Here is a 15,631-nt window from a genome sequence, read left to right on the forward strand (position 1 = left end):
AATTTGTCTCACTTAATTTAAATTCGAATTATTAACTAGCACTCTCGGCAACGGCCATATCACGCTGAGAACACCGGTTCTCGTCCGATCGCCGACGTTAGCAGCGTCGAGCGCAGTCAGTACTTGGGAATACTGCGTGCCGTTGGCTTTTTCACTTTTGTTTCCTCTTTTAAATTCCACCCGATATGAAAAAAGCAAACATATTTTCTTTTTGTTAATGTTTTATAAAGATGAAGGTTAATTTGTCTCACTTAATTTAAATTCGAATTTTTAACTAGCACTCTTGGCAACGGCCATATCACGTTGAGAACACCGGTTCTCGTCCGATCGCCCTGGTAGCAGCGTCGAGCGCAGTCAGTACTTGGGAATACTGCGTGCCGTTGGTTTTTCACTTTTGTTTCCTCTTTTAAATTCCACCCGAATTGAAAAAAGCACACATATCTTCTTTTTGTTATTGTTTTATAAAGATGAAAGTTAATTTAATTCAAATTATTAACTAGCGCTATCGGCAACGGCCATAACACGCTGAATACACCGGTTCTCGTACGATAACCGAAGTTAAGCAGCGTCGAGCGCAGTCAGTATTTGGGAGGGCGACCACTTAGGAACACTGCGTGCCGTTAGCTTTTTCACTTTTTTTCCTCTTTTAAATTCCAATAGATATGAAAAAAGCAAACACATTTTCTTTTTGTTATTGTTTTAAAAAGATGAAGGTTAATTTGTCTCACTTAATTTAAATTCGAATTATTATCTAGCACTCTCGGCAACGGCCATATCACGCTGAGAACACCGGTTCTCGTCCGATCGCCGACGTTAGCAGCGTCGAGCGCAGTCAGTACTTGGGAATACTGCGAGCCGTTGGCTTTTTCACTTTTGTTTCCTCTTTTAAATTCCACCCGATATGAAAAAAGCAAACATATCTTCTTTTTGTTATTGTTTTAGAAAGATGAAGGTTAATTTGTCTCACTTAATTTAAATTCGAATTTTTAACTAGCACTCTCGGCAACGGCCATATCACGCTGAGAACACCGGTTCTCGTCCGATCGCCGACGTTAGCAGCGTCGAGCGCAGTCAGTACTTGGGAATATTGCGTGCCGTTGGTTTTTCACTTTTGTTTCCTCTTTTAAATTCCACCCGATTTGAAAAAAGCACACATATCTTCATTTTGTTATTGTTTTATAAAGATGAAAGTTAATTAAATTCAAATTATTAACTAGCACTCTCGGCAACGGCCATATCACGCTGAATACACCGGTTCTCGTCCGATAACCGAAGTTAAGCAGCGTCGAGCGCAGTCACTACTTGGGAGGGAGACCACTTAGGAACACTGCGTGCCGTTGGCTTTTTTTCACTTTTTTTTCCTCTTTTAAATTCCAATAGATTTGAAAAAAGCAAACTTATTTTCTTTTTGTTATTGTTTTAAAAAGATGATGGTTAATTTGTCTCACTTAATTTAAATTCGAATTATTACCTAGCACTCTCGGCAACGGCCATATCACGCTGAATACACCGGTTCTCGTCCGATAACCGAAGTTAAGCAGCGTCGAGCGCATACAGTACTTGGGAATACTGCGTGCCGTCGGCTTTTTCACTTTTGTTTCCTCTTTCAAATTCCACCAAATATGAAAAAAGCAAACATATCTTCTTTTTGTTATTGTTTTATAAAGATGAAATTTAATTTAATTCAAATTATTAACTAGCACTCTCGAGAAACGGCCATAACACGCTGAATACACCGGTTCTCGTCCGATAACCGAAGTTAAGAAGCGTCGAGCGCAGTCAGTACTTGGGAGGGAGACCACTTTGAGTATTTCTTCACTATTTTCAAATATGATCACTGAAACCATTATTTTTATACTTTTTGCTTTAATTCAAGCAAATGTAACGATATTCAATCAAAAAACTGTTTAAATTAAATTTTTCAATAAGAAATCGTTGTCACGGATTTTGTATCTTGAAGAAGAAAAACATGCGATTTTTTCGGTACTTTTTTGAATGCATTTTTTTCTGGAGAAATTTTTGACCGAATTCAGCTTAATTCCCTATAAAACACTCATTGAAAGTGATTTCATCTCGATTGAACAATAATTAAAAATTTACCTCGATTTTTAATAACATTTTCAAAATCGACGTTTCACGGCCAAAGAAGCATACTTTGAGTATTTCTTCACTATTTTCAAATATGATCACTGAAACCATTATTTTTATACTTTTATAAAAAACTGTTAAAATTCAATTTTTCAATAAGAAATCGTTGTCACGGATTTTGTATCTTGAAGAAGAAAAACATGCGATTTTTTCGGTACGCTTTTGAATGCATTTTTTTTCTGGAGAAATGTTTGACCGAATTCAGCTTAATTCCCCATAAAACACTCATTGAAAGTGATTTCATCTCGATTGAACAATAATTAAAAATTTACCTCGATTTTTAATAACATTTTCAAAATCGACGTTTCACGGCCAAAGAAGCATACTTTGAGTATTTCTTCACTATTTTCAAATATGATCACTGAAACCATTATTTTTATACTTTTATAAAAAACTGTTAAATTTCAATTTTTCAATAAGAAATCGTTGTCACGGATTTTGTATCTTGAAGAAAAAAAACAAGCGATTTTTTCGGTACACTTTTGAATGCATTTTTTTCTGGAGAAATGTTTGACCGAATTCAGCTTAATTCCCTATAAAACACTCATTGAAAGTGATTTCATCTCGATTGAACAATAATTAAAAATTTACCTCGATTTTAATAACATTTTCAAAATCGACGTTTCACGGCCAAAGAAGCATACTTTGAGTATTTCCTCACTATTTTCAAATATGATCACTGAAACCATTATTTTTATACTTTTATAAAAAACTGTTAAAATTCAATTTTTCAATAAGAAATCGTTGTCACGGATTTTGTATCTTGAAGAAGAAAAACATGCGATTTTTTCGGTACGCTTTTGAATGCATTTTTTCTGGAGAAATGTTTGACCGAATTCAGCTTAATTCCCCATAAAACACTCATTGAAAGTGATTTCATCTCGATTGAACAATAATTAAAAATGTACCTCGATTTTTAATAACATTTTCAAAATCGACGTTTCACCGCCAACGAAGCATATTTTGAGTATTTCTTCACTATTTACAAATATATTGACTGAAACCATTATTTTTATACTTTTTGCTTTAATTCAAGCAAATGTAACGATATTCAATCAAAAAACTGTTAAAATTAAATGTTTCAATAAGAAATCGTTGTCACGGATTTTGTATCTTGAAGAAGAAAAACATGCGATTTTTTCGGTACTTTTTTGAATGAATTTTTTTCTGGAGAAATTTTTGACCGAATTCAGCTTAATTCCCTATAAAACACTCATTAAAAGTGATTTCATCTCGATTGAACAATAAATAAAAATGTACCTCGATTTTTAATAACATTTTCAAAATCGACGTTTCACGGCCAAAGAAGCATATTTTGAGTATTTCTTCACTATTTTCAAATATAACCACTGAAACCATTATTTTTATACTTTTGGCTTTAATTCAAGCAAATGTAACGATATTCCTTCAAAAAACTGTTAAAATTCAATTTTTCAATAAGAAATCGTTGTCACGGATTTTGTATCTTGAAGAAGAAAAACATGCGATTTTTTCGGTACACTTTTGAATGCATTTTTTTCTGGAGAAATGTTTGACCGAATTCAGCTTAATTCCCTATAAAACACCCATAAAAAGTGATTTCATCTCGATTGAACATAATTAAAAATTTACCTCGATTTTTAATAACATTTTCAAAATCGGCGTTTCACGGCCAAAGAAGCATATTTTGAGTAGTTCTTCTCTATTTTCAAATATATTCATTGAAACCATTATTTTTATACTTTTTGCTTTAATTCAAGCAATGTAACGATATTCATTCAAAAAACTGTTAAAATTAAATGTTTCAATAAGAAATCGTTGTCACGGATTTTGTATCTTGAAGAAGAAAAACATGCGATTTTTTCGGTACTTTTTTGAATGAATTTTTTTCTGGAGAAATTTTTGACCGAATTCAGCTTAATTCCCTATAAAACACTCATTAAAAGTGATTTCATCTCGATTGAACAATAAATAAAAATGTACCTCGATTTTTAATAACATTTTCAAAATCGACGTTTCACGGCCAAAGAAGCATATTTTGAGTATTTCTTCACTATTTTCAAATATAACCACTGAAACCATTATTTTTATACTTTTGGCTTTAATTCAAGCAAATGTAACGATATTCCTTCAAAAAACTGTTAAAATTCAATTTTTCAATAAGAAATCGTTGTCACGGATTTTGTATCTTGAAGAAGAAAAACATGCGATTTTTTCGGTACACTTTTGAATGCATTTTTTTCTGGAGAAATGTTTGACCGAATTCAGCTTAATTCCCTATAAAACACTCATTGAAAGTGATTTCATCTCGATTGAACAATAATTAAAAATGTACCTCGATTTTTAATAACATTTTCAAAATCGTTGAGCCCTCCCGGGAGCGGTGTTGTGACGTCTCAGATGTAACGTAAAATATCAGAGTTTTTCCACAATACCTGACGAACATTTAATTTTTGGGCTTCCGTGGCGCAATGGTTAGCGCGTTCAGCTGTTAATCGAAAGATTGGTGGTTCGAGCACACCCGGGAGAGGTGTTGTGTGGTCTCAGATGTAGCGTAAAAAGTCAAACCTTTTCCACAATACGTGACAACCATTTAATTTCTGAGCTTCCGTGGCTCAATGGTTAGCGCGTTCGGCTGTTAACAAATAGGTTGGTGGTTCGAGCCCATCCGGGAGCGGTGTTGTGACGTCTCAGATGTGACGTAAAAAGTCAAGGTTTTTCCAAAATACCTGACGACCATTTAATTTTTGGGCTTCCGTGGCGCAATGGTTAGCGCGTTCAGCTGCTATTCAAAAGACTGGTGGTTTGAGCCCTCCCGGGAGCGTTGTTGTGACGTCTCAGATGTAAGGTAAAATGTCAGAGTTTTTCCACAATCCCTGACGAACATTTAATTTTTTCGCTTCCGTGGCGCAATGGTTAGCGCGTTCAGCTGTTAATCGAAAGGTTGGTGGTTCGAGCCCACCCGGGAGAGGTGTTGTACGGTCTCAGATGTAGCGGAAAAAGTCAAAACATTTCCACAATACGTGACAACCATTTAATTTCAGAGCTTCCGTGGCTCAATGGTTAGCGCGTTCGGCTGTTAACAAATAGGTTGGTGGTTCGAGCCCATCCGGGAGCGGTGTTGTGACGTCTCAAGATGACGTCAAAAGTCAAGGTTTTTCCACAATACCTGACGACCAATTAATTTTTGGGCTTCCGTGGCGCAATGGTTAGCGCGTTCAGCTGCTATTCAAAAGACTGGTGGTTTGAGCCCACCCGGGAGCGGTGTTGTGACGTCTCAGATGTAACGTAAAATGTTAGAGTTTTTCCAAAATACCTGACGAACATTTAATTTTTGGGCGTCCGTGGCGCAATTGGTTAGCGCGTTCAGCTGTTAATCGAAAGGTTGGTGGTTCGAGCCCATCCGGGAGAGGTGTTGTGTGGTCTCAGATGTAGCGTAAAAAGTCAAAACTTTTCCACAATACTTGACAACCATTTAATTTCAGAGCTTCCGTGGCTCAATGGTTAGCGCGTTCGGCTGTTAACCGAAAGATGGGTGGTTCGAGCCCATCCGGGAGAGGTGTTGTGACGTCTCAAGATGACGTCAAAAGTCAAGGTTTTTCCACAATACCTGACGACCAATTAATTTTTGGGCTTCCGTGGCGCAATGGTTAGCGCGTTCAGCTGCTATTCAAAAGACTGGTGGTTTGAGCCCACCCGGGAGCGGTGTTGTGACGTCTCAGATGTAACGTAAAATGTTAGTTTTTCCAAAATACCTGACGAACATTTAATTTTTGGGCGTCCGTGGCGCAATTGGTTAGCGCGTTCAGCTGTTAATCGAAAGATTGTTGGTTCGAGCCCAACCGGGAGAGGTGTTGTGTGGTCTCAGATGTAGCGCAAAAAGTCAAAACTTTTACACATTACGTGACAACCATTTAATTTCTGAACTTCCGTGGCTCAATGGTTAGCGCGTTCGGCTGTTAACCGAAAGGTTGGTGGTTCGAGCCCACCCGGGAGAGGTGTTGTAGGGTCTCAGATGTAACGTAAAAAGTCATAACTTTTCCACAATACCTGACAAACATTTAATTTCTGAGCTTCCGTGGCTCAATGGTTAGCGCGTTTGGCTGTTAACAAATAGGTTGGTGGTTCGAGCCAATCCAGGAGCGGTGTTGTGACGTCTCAGATGTGACGTAAAAAATCAAGGTTTTTCCACAATACCTGACAACGATTTAATTTCTGAGCTTCCGTGGCTCAATGGTTAGCGCGTTCGGCTGTTAACCAATAGATTGGTGGTTCGAGCCCATCCGGGAGCGATGTTGTGACGTCTCAGATGTGAAGTAAAATCAAGGTTTTTCCACAATACCTGACGAACATTTTATTTTTGGGCTTCCGTGGCGCAATGGTTAGCGCGCTCAACTGTTATACAAAAGGTTGAAGGTTCGAGCCCACCCGGGAGCGGTGTTGTGAGGTCTCAGATGTGACGTAAGAAGTCAAGGTTTTTCCACAATACCTGACGACCATTTAATATTTGGGCTTCCGTGGCGCAATGGTTAGCGCGTTCGGCTGTTAACCGACTGAAAGGTTGGTGGTTCGAGCCCATCTGGGAGCGGTGTTGTGAGGTCTCAGATGTAACGTAAAAAGTCAAGGTTTTTCCACAATACCTGACGACCATTTAATTTATGGGCTAGCGTGGCGCAATGGTTAGCGCGTTCAGCTGCTATTCAGAAGACTGTTTGTTTGAGCCCTCCCTGGAGCGGTGTTGTGACGTCTCAGATGTAACGTAAAATGTCAGAGTTTTTCCACAATACCTGACGAACATTTAATTTTTGGGCTTCCGTGGCGCAATGGTTAGCGCGCTCAGCTGTTATTCAAAAGGTTGGTGGTTCGAGCCCACCCGAGAGAGGTGTTGTGGGGTCTCAGACGTAGCGTGAAAAGTCAAAACTTTTCCACAATACCTGACAACCTTTTAATTTTTTGGCTTCCGTGGCGCAATGGTTAGCGCGTTCGGCTGTTAACCAATAGGTTGGTGGTTCGAGCCCATCCGGGAGCGGTGTTGTGGGATCTCAAATGTAACGTAGAAAGCCAAAGTTTTTGCACAATAAATGACGACCATTTAATTTTTGGGCTTCCGTGGCGCAATGGTTAGCGCGTTCGGCTGTGAACCAATAGGTTGGTGGTTCGACCCCATCCGGGAGCGGTGTTGTGAGGTCTCAGATTTGACGTAAAAAGTCAAGGTTTTACACAATACCTGACGAGCATTTAACTTTTGGGCTTCCGTGGCGCAATGGTTAGCGCGTTCGGCTGTTAACCAATAGGTTGGTGGTTCGAGCCCATCCGGGAGCGGTGTTGTGAGGTCTCAGATGTGACGTAAAAAGTCAAGGTTTTTACATAATACCTGACGAGCATTTAACTTTTGGGCTTCCGTGGCGCAATGGTTAGCGCGTTCGGCTGTTAACCAATAGGTTGGTGGTTCGAGCCCATCCGGGAGCGGTGTTGTGAGGTCTCAGATGTGATGTAAAAAGTCAAGGTTTTTACACAATACCTGACGAGCATTTAATTTAATAATTAGTCTAATGCATTTCCTATGGAGGGGTTTGTTTGTTTACGATTAGCTTAATTACTCGACTGCTGTTTGTCGTAGCTCAATGTTTTTAGTATGGTTAGATGGGGGACAAATTGGACTATAACATACTCAAAGGACATCCCCGTATCTCCAGTAGAAACAGAGTTACGAGCCTGCAAAGTATAGTCTAAAGCATTTTCTATGGAGTGGTTTGTTTGTTCACGTATTGCTTAATTACTTGACCCTGTTCTTTCGATTAAAAATAATAACATATCTTTAGTGTAGCGGTTATCGCATCCGCCTCACTCTCGGAAGGCCACAGGTTCGAAACCGCGAAGTTTTTTTTTGCTTGGAACATGCAAAGACCTTTATAATTATCCGAACATTTGTGTCAAGGTCACATTATTTACATCCCCGTATCTCTGGTAGAACCAGAGTTACGAGCCTGCAAAGTTTATTTTCAAAAATCAAAAGTAACCTTCTAACAATAAGTGAGACAAAAAATAAGTTGACGACGATATTGAGGTAGCCTCAAGTTTAAAGTATCCTTGTATGGGGAGCAAAGAGTACTATAACATACCCAAAGGAGATCCCAGTATCTCTTGTAGAACAAGAGTTATGAGCCTCCAAAGTTTAGTGCAAAAATCATAAGTAACATAATAAAAATAAGTGAGACGATACCAAAGTTGACGAACATTTTGCTTAATATCTCGGCCAATGTTTGTCGTAGCTCAATGTTTTTAGTATGGTTAGATGGGGGACAATTTGGACTATAACATATCCTAAGGACATCCCCGTATCTCTAGTAGACACAGAGTTATGGGCCTGCAAAGTATAGTCTAATGCATTTGCTATGGACGGGTTGTTTGTTTACGTTTAGCTTAATTACTCGGCCCCTGTTTGTCGTAGCTCAATGTTTTTAGTATGGTTAGATGGGGGACAAATTGGACTATAACATACTCAAAGGACATCCCCGTATCTCCAATAGAAACAGAGTTACGAGCCTGCAAACTATAGTCTAATGCATTTCCTATGGAGGGGGTTTGTTTCGTTACGTTTTGCTTAAGTACTCGGCCCCTGTTTGTCGTAGCCCAAAGTTTTTAGTATGGTTAGATGGGGACAATTTGGACTATAACATATCCTAAGGACATCCCCGTATCTCTAGTAGACACAGAGTTATGGGCCTGCAAAATATAGTCTAATGCATTTCCTATGGACGGGTTGTTTGTTTACGTTTAGCTTAATTACTCGGCCCTTGTTTGTCGTAGCTCATTATTTGTAGTATGGTTAGATGGGGGACAAATTGGACTATAACATACTCAAAGGACATCCCCGTATCTCCAGTAGAAACAGATTTACGAGCCTGCAAAGTATGGTCTAATGCATTTCCTATGGAGGGGGTTTGTTTCGTTACGTTTTGCTTAAGTACTCGGCCCCTGTTTGTCGTAGCCCAAAGTTTTTAGTATGGTTAGATGAAGGACAATTTGGACTATAACATATCCTAAGGACATCCCCGTATCTCTAGTAGACACAGAGTTATGGGCCTGCAAAGTATAGTCTAATGCATTTCCTATGGAGGGGTTTGTTTGTTTACGATTAGCTTAATTACTCGACTGCTGTTTGTCGTAGCTCAATGTTTTTAGTATGGTTAGATGGGGGACAAATTGGACTATAACATACTCAAAGGACATCCCCGTATCTCCAGTAGAAACAGAGTTACGAGCCTGCAAAGTATAGTCTAATGCATTTTCTATGGAGTGGTTTGTTTGTTCACGTATTGCTTAATTACTTGACCCTGTTCTTTCGATTAAAAATAATAACATATCTTTAGTGTAGCGGTTATCGCATCCGCCTCACTCTCGGAAGGCCACAGGTTCGAAACCGCGAAGTTTTTTTTTGCTTGGAACATGCAAAGACCTTTATAATTATCCGAACATTTGTGTCAAGGTCACATTATTTACATCCCCGTATCTCTGGTAGAACCAGAGTTACGAGCCTGCAAAGTTTATTTTCAAAAATCAAAAGTAACCTTCTAACAATAAGTGAGACAAAAAATAAGTTGACGACGATATTGAGGTAGCCTCAAGTTTAAAGTATCCTTGTATGGGGAGGAAAGAGTACTATAACATATCCAAAGGAGATCCCAGTATCTCTTGTAGAACAAGAGTTATGAGCCTCCAAAGTTTAGTGCAAAAATCATAAGTAACATAATAAAAATAAGTGAGACGATACAAAAGTTGACGAACATTTTGCTTAATATCTCGGACCCTGTTTGTCCTAGCTCAATGTTTTTAGTATGGTTAGATGGGGGACAATTTGGACTATAACATATCCTAAGGACATCCCCGTATCTCTAGTAGACACAGAGTTATGGGCCTGCAAAATATAGTCTAATGCATTTCCTATGGACGGGTTGTTTGTTTACGTTTAGCTTAATTACTCGGCCCCTGTTTGTCGTAGCTCAATGTTTTTAGTATGGTTAGATGGGGGACAAATTGGACTATAGCATACTCAAAGGACATCCCCGTATCTCCAATAGAAACAGAGTTACGAGCCTGCAAACTATAGTCTAATGCATTTCCTATGGAGGGGGTTTGTTTCGTTACGTTTTGCTTAAGTACTCGGCCCCTGTTTGTCGTAGCCCAAAGTTTTTAGTATGGTTAGATGGGGACAATTTGGACTATAACATATCCTAAGGACATCCCCGTATCTCTAGTAGACACAGAGTTATGGGCCTGCAAAATATAGTCTAATGCATTTCCTATGGACGGGTTGTTTGTTTACGTTTAGCTTAATTACTCGGCCCTTGTTTGTCGTAGCTCATTATTTGTAGTATGGTTAGATGGGGGACAAATTGGACTATAACATACTCAAAGTACATCCCCGTATCTCCAGTAGAAACAGATTTACGAGCCTGCAAAGTATGGTCTAATGCATTTCCTATGGAGGGGGTTTGTTTCGTTACGTTTTGCTTAAGTACTCGGCCCCTGTTTGTCGTAGCCCAAAGTTTTTAGTATGGTTAGATGGGGGACAATTTGGACTATAACATATCCTAAGGACATCCCCGTATCTCTAGTAGACACAGAGTTATGGGCCTGCAAAGTATAGTCTAATGCATTTCCTATGGAGGGGTTTGTTTGTTTACGATTAGCTTAATTACTCGACTGCTGTTTGTCGTAGCTCAATGTTTTTAGTATGGTTAGATGGGGGACAAATTGGACTATAACATACTCAAAGGACATCCCCGTATCTCCAGTAGAAACAGAGTTACGAGCCTGCAAAGTATAGTCTAATGCATTTTCTATGGAGGGGTTTGTTTGTTCACGTATTGCTTAATTAATTGACCCTGTTCTTTCGATTAAAAATAATAACATATCTTTAGTGTAGCGGTTATCGCATCCGCCTCACTCTCGGAAGGCCACAGGTTCGAAACCGCGAAGTTTTTTTTTTGCTTGGAACATGCAAAGACCTTTATAATTATCCGAACATTTGTGTCAAGGTCACATTATTTACATCCCCGTATCTCTGGTAGAACCAGAGTTACGAGCCTGCAAAGTTTATTTTCAAAAATCAAAAGTAACCTTCTAACAATAAGTGAGACAAAAAATAAGTTGACGACGATATTGAGGTAGCCTCAAGTTTAAAGTATCCTTGTATGGGGAGCAAAGAGTACTATAACATATCCAAAGGAGATCCCAGTATCTCTTGTAGAACAAGAGTTATGAGCCTCCAAAGTTTAGTGCAAAAATCTTAAGTAACATAATAAAAATAAGTGAGACGATACCAAAGTTGACGAACATTTTGCTTAATATCTCGGCCAATGTTTGTCGTAGCTCAATGTTTTTAGTATGGTTAGATGGGGGACAATTTGGACTATAACATATCCTAAGGACATCCCCGTATCTCTAGTAGACACAGAGTTATGGGCCTGCAAAGTATAGTCTAATGCATTTGCTATGGACGGGTTGTTTGTTTACGTTTAGCTTAATTACTCGGCCCCTGTTTGTCGTAGCTAAATGTTTTTAGTATGGTTAGATGGGGGACAAATTGGACTATAACATACTCAAAGGACATCCCCGTATCTCCAATAGAAACAGAGTTACGAGCCTGCAAACTATAGTCTAATGCATTTCCTATGGAGGGGGTTTGTTTCGTTACGTTTTGCTTAAGTACTCGGCCCCTGTTTGTCGTAGCCCAAAGTTTTTAGTATGGTTAGATGGCGACAATTTGGACTATAACATATCCTAAGGACATCCCCGTATCTCTAGTAGACACAGAGTTATGGGCCTGCAAAATATAGTCTAATGCATTTCCTATGGACGGGTTGTTTGTTTACGTTTAGCTTAATTACTCGGCCCTTGTTTGTCGTAGCTCATTATTTGTAGTATGGTTAGATGGGGGACAAATTGGACTATAACATACTCAAAGGACATCCCCGTATCTCCAGTAGAAACAGATTTACGAGCCTGCAAAGTATAGTCTAATGCATTTCCTATGGAGGGGGTTTGTTTCGTTACGTTTTGCTTAAGTACTCGGCCCCTGTTTGTCGTAGCCCAAAGTTTTTAGTATGGTTAGATGGGGGACAATTTGGACTATAACATATCCTAAGGACATCCCCGTATCTCTAGTAGACACAGAGTTATGGGCCTGCAAAGTATAGTCTAATGCATTTCCTATGGAGGGGTTTGTTTGTTTACGATTAGCTTAATTACTCGACTGCTGTTTGTCGTAGCTCAATGTTTTTAGTATGGTTAGATGGGGGACAAATTGGACTATAACATACTCAAAGGACATCCCCGTATCTCCAGTAGAAACAGAGTTACGAGCCTGCAAAGTATAGTCTAATGCATTTTCTATGGAGGGGTTTGTTTGTTCACGTATTGCTTAATTAATTGACCCTGTTCTTTCGATTAAAAATAATAACATATCTTTAGTGTAGCGGTTATCGCATCCGCCTCACTCCCGGAAGGCCACAGGTTCGAAACTGCGAAGTTTTTTTTATAATTATCCGAACATTTGTGTCAAGGTCACATTATTTACATCCCCGTATCTCTGGTAGAACCAGAGTTACGAGCCTCCAGAATTTAGTCTAATGTATTTCCTATGGAGGGGTTTGTTTGTATACGATTAGCTTAATTACTCGACTACTGTTTGTCGTAGCCCTAATTCTTAGTATGGCTAGATGGGGGACAAATTGGTCTATAACATACTCAAAGGACATCCCCGTATCTCCAGTAGAAACAGAGTTACGAGCCTGCAAAGTATATTTTCAAAAATCAAAAGTAACCTTCTAACAATAAGTGAGACAAAAAGTATGTTGACGACGATATTGAGGTAGCCTCAAGTTTAAAGTATCCTTGTATGGGGAGCAAAGAGTACTATAACATATCCAAAGGAGATCCCAGTATCTCTTGTAGAACAAGAGTTATGAGCCTCCAAAGTTTAGTGCAAAAATCATAAGTAACATAATAAAAATAAGTGAGACGATACCAAAGTTGACGAACATTTTGCTTAATATCTCGGCTCTACGACAAACAGGGGCCGAACCACCAACCTATTGGTTAACAGCCGAACGCGCTAACCATTGCGCCACGGAAGCCCAAAAATTAAATGCTCGTCAGGTATTGTGTAAAAACCTTGACTTTTTACGTCACATCTGAGACCTCACAACACCGTTCCCGGATGGGCTCGAACCACTAACCTATAGGTTAACAGCCGAACGCGCTAACCATTGAGCCACGGAAGCTCAGAAATTAAATGGTTGTCACGTATTGTGGAAAAGTTATGACCTTTTACGCTACATCTGAGACCCCACAACACCTCTCCCGGGTGGGCTCGTACCACCAACCTTTTGATTAACAGCTGATCGCGCTAACCATTGCGCCACGGAAGCCCAAAAATTCAATGTTCGACAGGTATTGTGGAAAAACTCTGACATTTTATGTTACATTTGAGACGTCACAACACCGCTCCCGGGAGGGCTCAAACCACCAGTCTTTTGAATAGCAGCTGAACGCGCTAACCATTGCGCCACGGAAGCCCAAAAATTAAATGGTCGTCAGGTATTTTGGAAAAACCTTGACCTTTAACGTCACATCTGAGACGTCACAATACCGCTCCCGGATGGGCTCGAACCACCAACCTATTGGTTAACAGCGAAACGCGCTAACCATTGAGCCACGGAAGCTCAGAAATTAAATGGTTGTCACGTATTGTGGAAAAGTTTTGACTTTTTACGCTACATCTGAGACCCCACAACACCTCTCCCGGGTGGGCTCGAACCTTCAACCTTTCGATTAACAGCTGAACGCGCTAATCATTGCGTCACGGAAACCCAAAAATTAAATGTTCGTCAGGTATTGTGGAAAAACTCTGACATTTTACGTTACATCTGAGACCTCACAACACCGCTCCCGGATGGGCTCGAACCACCAACCTATTGGTTAACAGCCGAACGCGCTAACCATTGAGCCACGGAAGCCCAAAGTTAAATGCTCGTCAGGTATTGTGGAAAAACTCTGACATTTTACGTTACATCTGAGACCTCACAACACCTCTCCCGGGTGGGCTCGAACCTTCAACCTTTCGATTAACAGCTGAACGCGCTAATCATTGCGTCACGGAAACCCAAAAATTAAATGTTCGTCAGGTATTGTGGAAAAACTCTGACATTTTACGTTACATCTGAGACCTCACAACACCGCTCCCGGATGGGCTCGAACCACCAACCTATTGGTTAACAGCCGAACGCGCTAACCATTGAGCCACGGAAGCCCAAAGTTAAATGCTCGTCAGGTATTGTGTAAAAACCTTGACTTTTTACGTCACATCTGAGACCTCACAACACCGCTCCCGGATGGGCTCGAACCACCAACCTATTGGTTAACAGCCGAACGCGCTAACCATTGAGCCACGGAAGCTCAGAAATTAAATGGTTGTCACGTATTGTGGAAAAGTTTTGACTTTTTACGCTACATCTGAGACCCCACAACACCTCTCCCGGGTGGGCTCGAACCTTCAACCTTTCGATTAACAGCTGAACGCGCTAATCATTGCGCCACGGAAGCCCAAAAATTAAATGTTCGTCAGGTATTGTGGAAAAACTCTGACATTTTACGTTACATCTGAGACCTCACAACACCGCTCCCGGATGGGCTCGAACCACCAACCCATTGGTTAACAGCCGAACGCGCTAACCATTGCGCCACGGAAGCCCAAAAATTAAATGGTCGTCAGGTGTTGTGGAAAAAACCTTGACTTTTTACGTCACACCTGAGACGTCACAACACCGCTCCCGGATGGGCTCGAGCCACACACCGATTGGTTAACAGCCGAACGCGCTAACCTTTGAGCCACGGAAGCTCAGAAATTAAATGGTTGTCAGGTATTGTGGATAAGTTATGACTTTTTACGTTACATCTGAGACCCTACAACACCTCTTCCGGTTGGGCTCGAACCACCAACCTTTCGGTTAACAGCCGAACGCGCTAACCATTGCGCCAAGAAAGCCCAAAAATTTAATGGTCGTCAGGTATTGTGGCAAAACTTTGGCTTTCTACGTTACATTTGAGATCCCACACCAACCGCTCCCGGGTGGGCTCGAACCACCAACCTATTGGTTAACAGCCGAACGCGCTAACCATTGCCCCAAGGAACCCCAAAAATTAAATGCTCGTCAGGTATTGTGTAAAAACCTTGACTTTTTACGTTACATTTGAGACCTCACAACACCGTTCCCGGATGGGCTCGAACCACTAACCTATAGGTTAACAGCCGAACGCGCTAACCATTGAGCCACGGAAGCTCAGAAATTAAATGGTTGTCACGTATTGTGGAAAAGTTATGACCTTTTACGCTACATCTGAGACCCCACAACACCTCTCCCGGGTGGGCTCGTACCACCAACCTTTCGATTAACAGCTGATCGCGCTAACCATTGCGCCACGGAAGCCCAAAAATTCA

General features: G+C 40.3%; 1 non-coding gene and 2 pseudogenes across 1 annotated transcript; all 3 read left to right on the forward strand.

The window, feature by feature from the left end:
• Positions 1–507: 507 nt before the first annotated feature.
• Positions 508–626, forward strand: LOC149652411 (5S ribosomal RNA; annotated as a pseudogene).
• A 598-nt stretch (positions 627–1,224) lies between these two features.
• On the forward strand, positions 1,225–1,343 carry LOC149652412 (5S ribosomal RNA; annotated as a pseudogene).
• A 5,887-nt stretch (positions 1,344–7,230) lies between these two features.
• On the forward strand, positions 7,231–7,303 carry TRNAH-GUG (transfer RNA histidin (anticodon GUG)). The gene has a single exon. It is a non-coding gene; the product is annotated as a tRNA-His (tRNA).
• Positions 7,304–15,631: the final 8,328 nt, after the last annotated feature.

Source organism: Phalangium opilio, unplaced genomic scaffold, assembly GCF_054372755.1.
Source record: "Phalangium opilio isolate 3A_F unplaced genomic scaffold, DU_Popi_V2 ptg000082l_1, whole genome shotgun sequence".
Taxonomy (NCBI): domain Eukaryota; kingdom Metazoa; phylum Arthropoda; class Arachnida; order Opiliones; family Phalangiidae; genus Phalangium; species Phalangium opilio.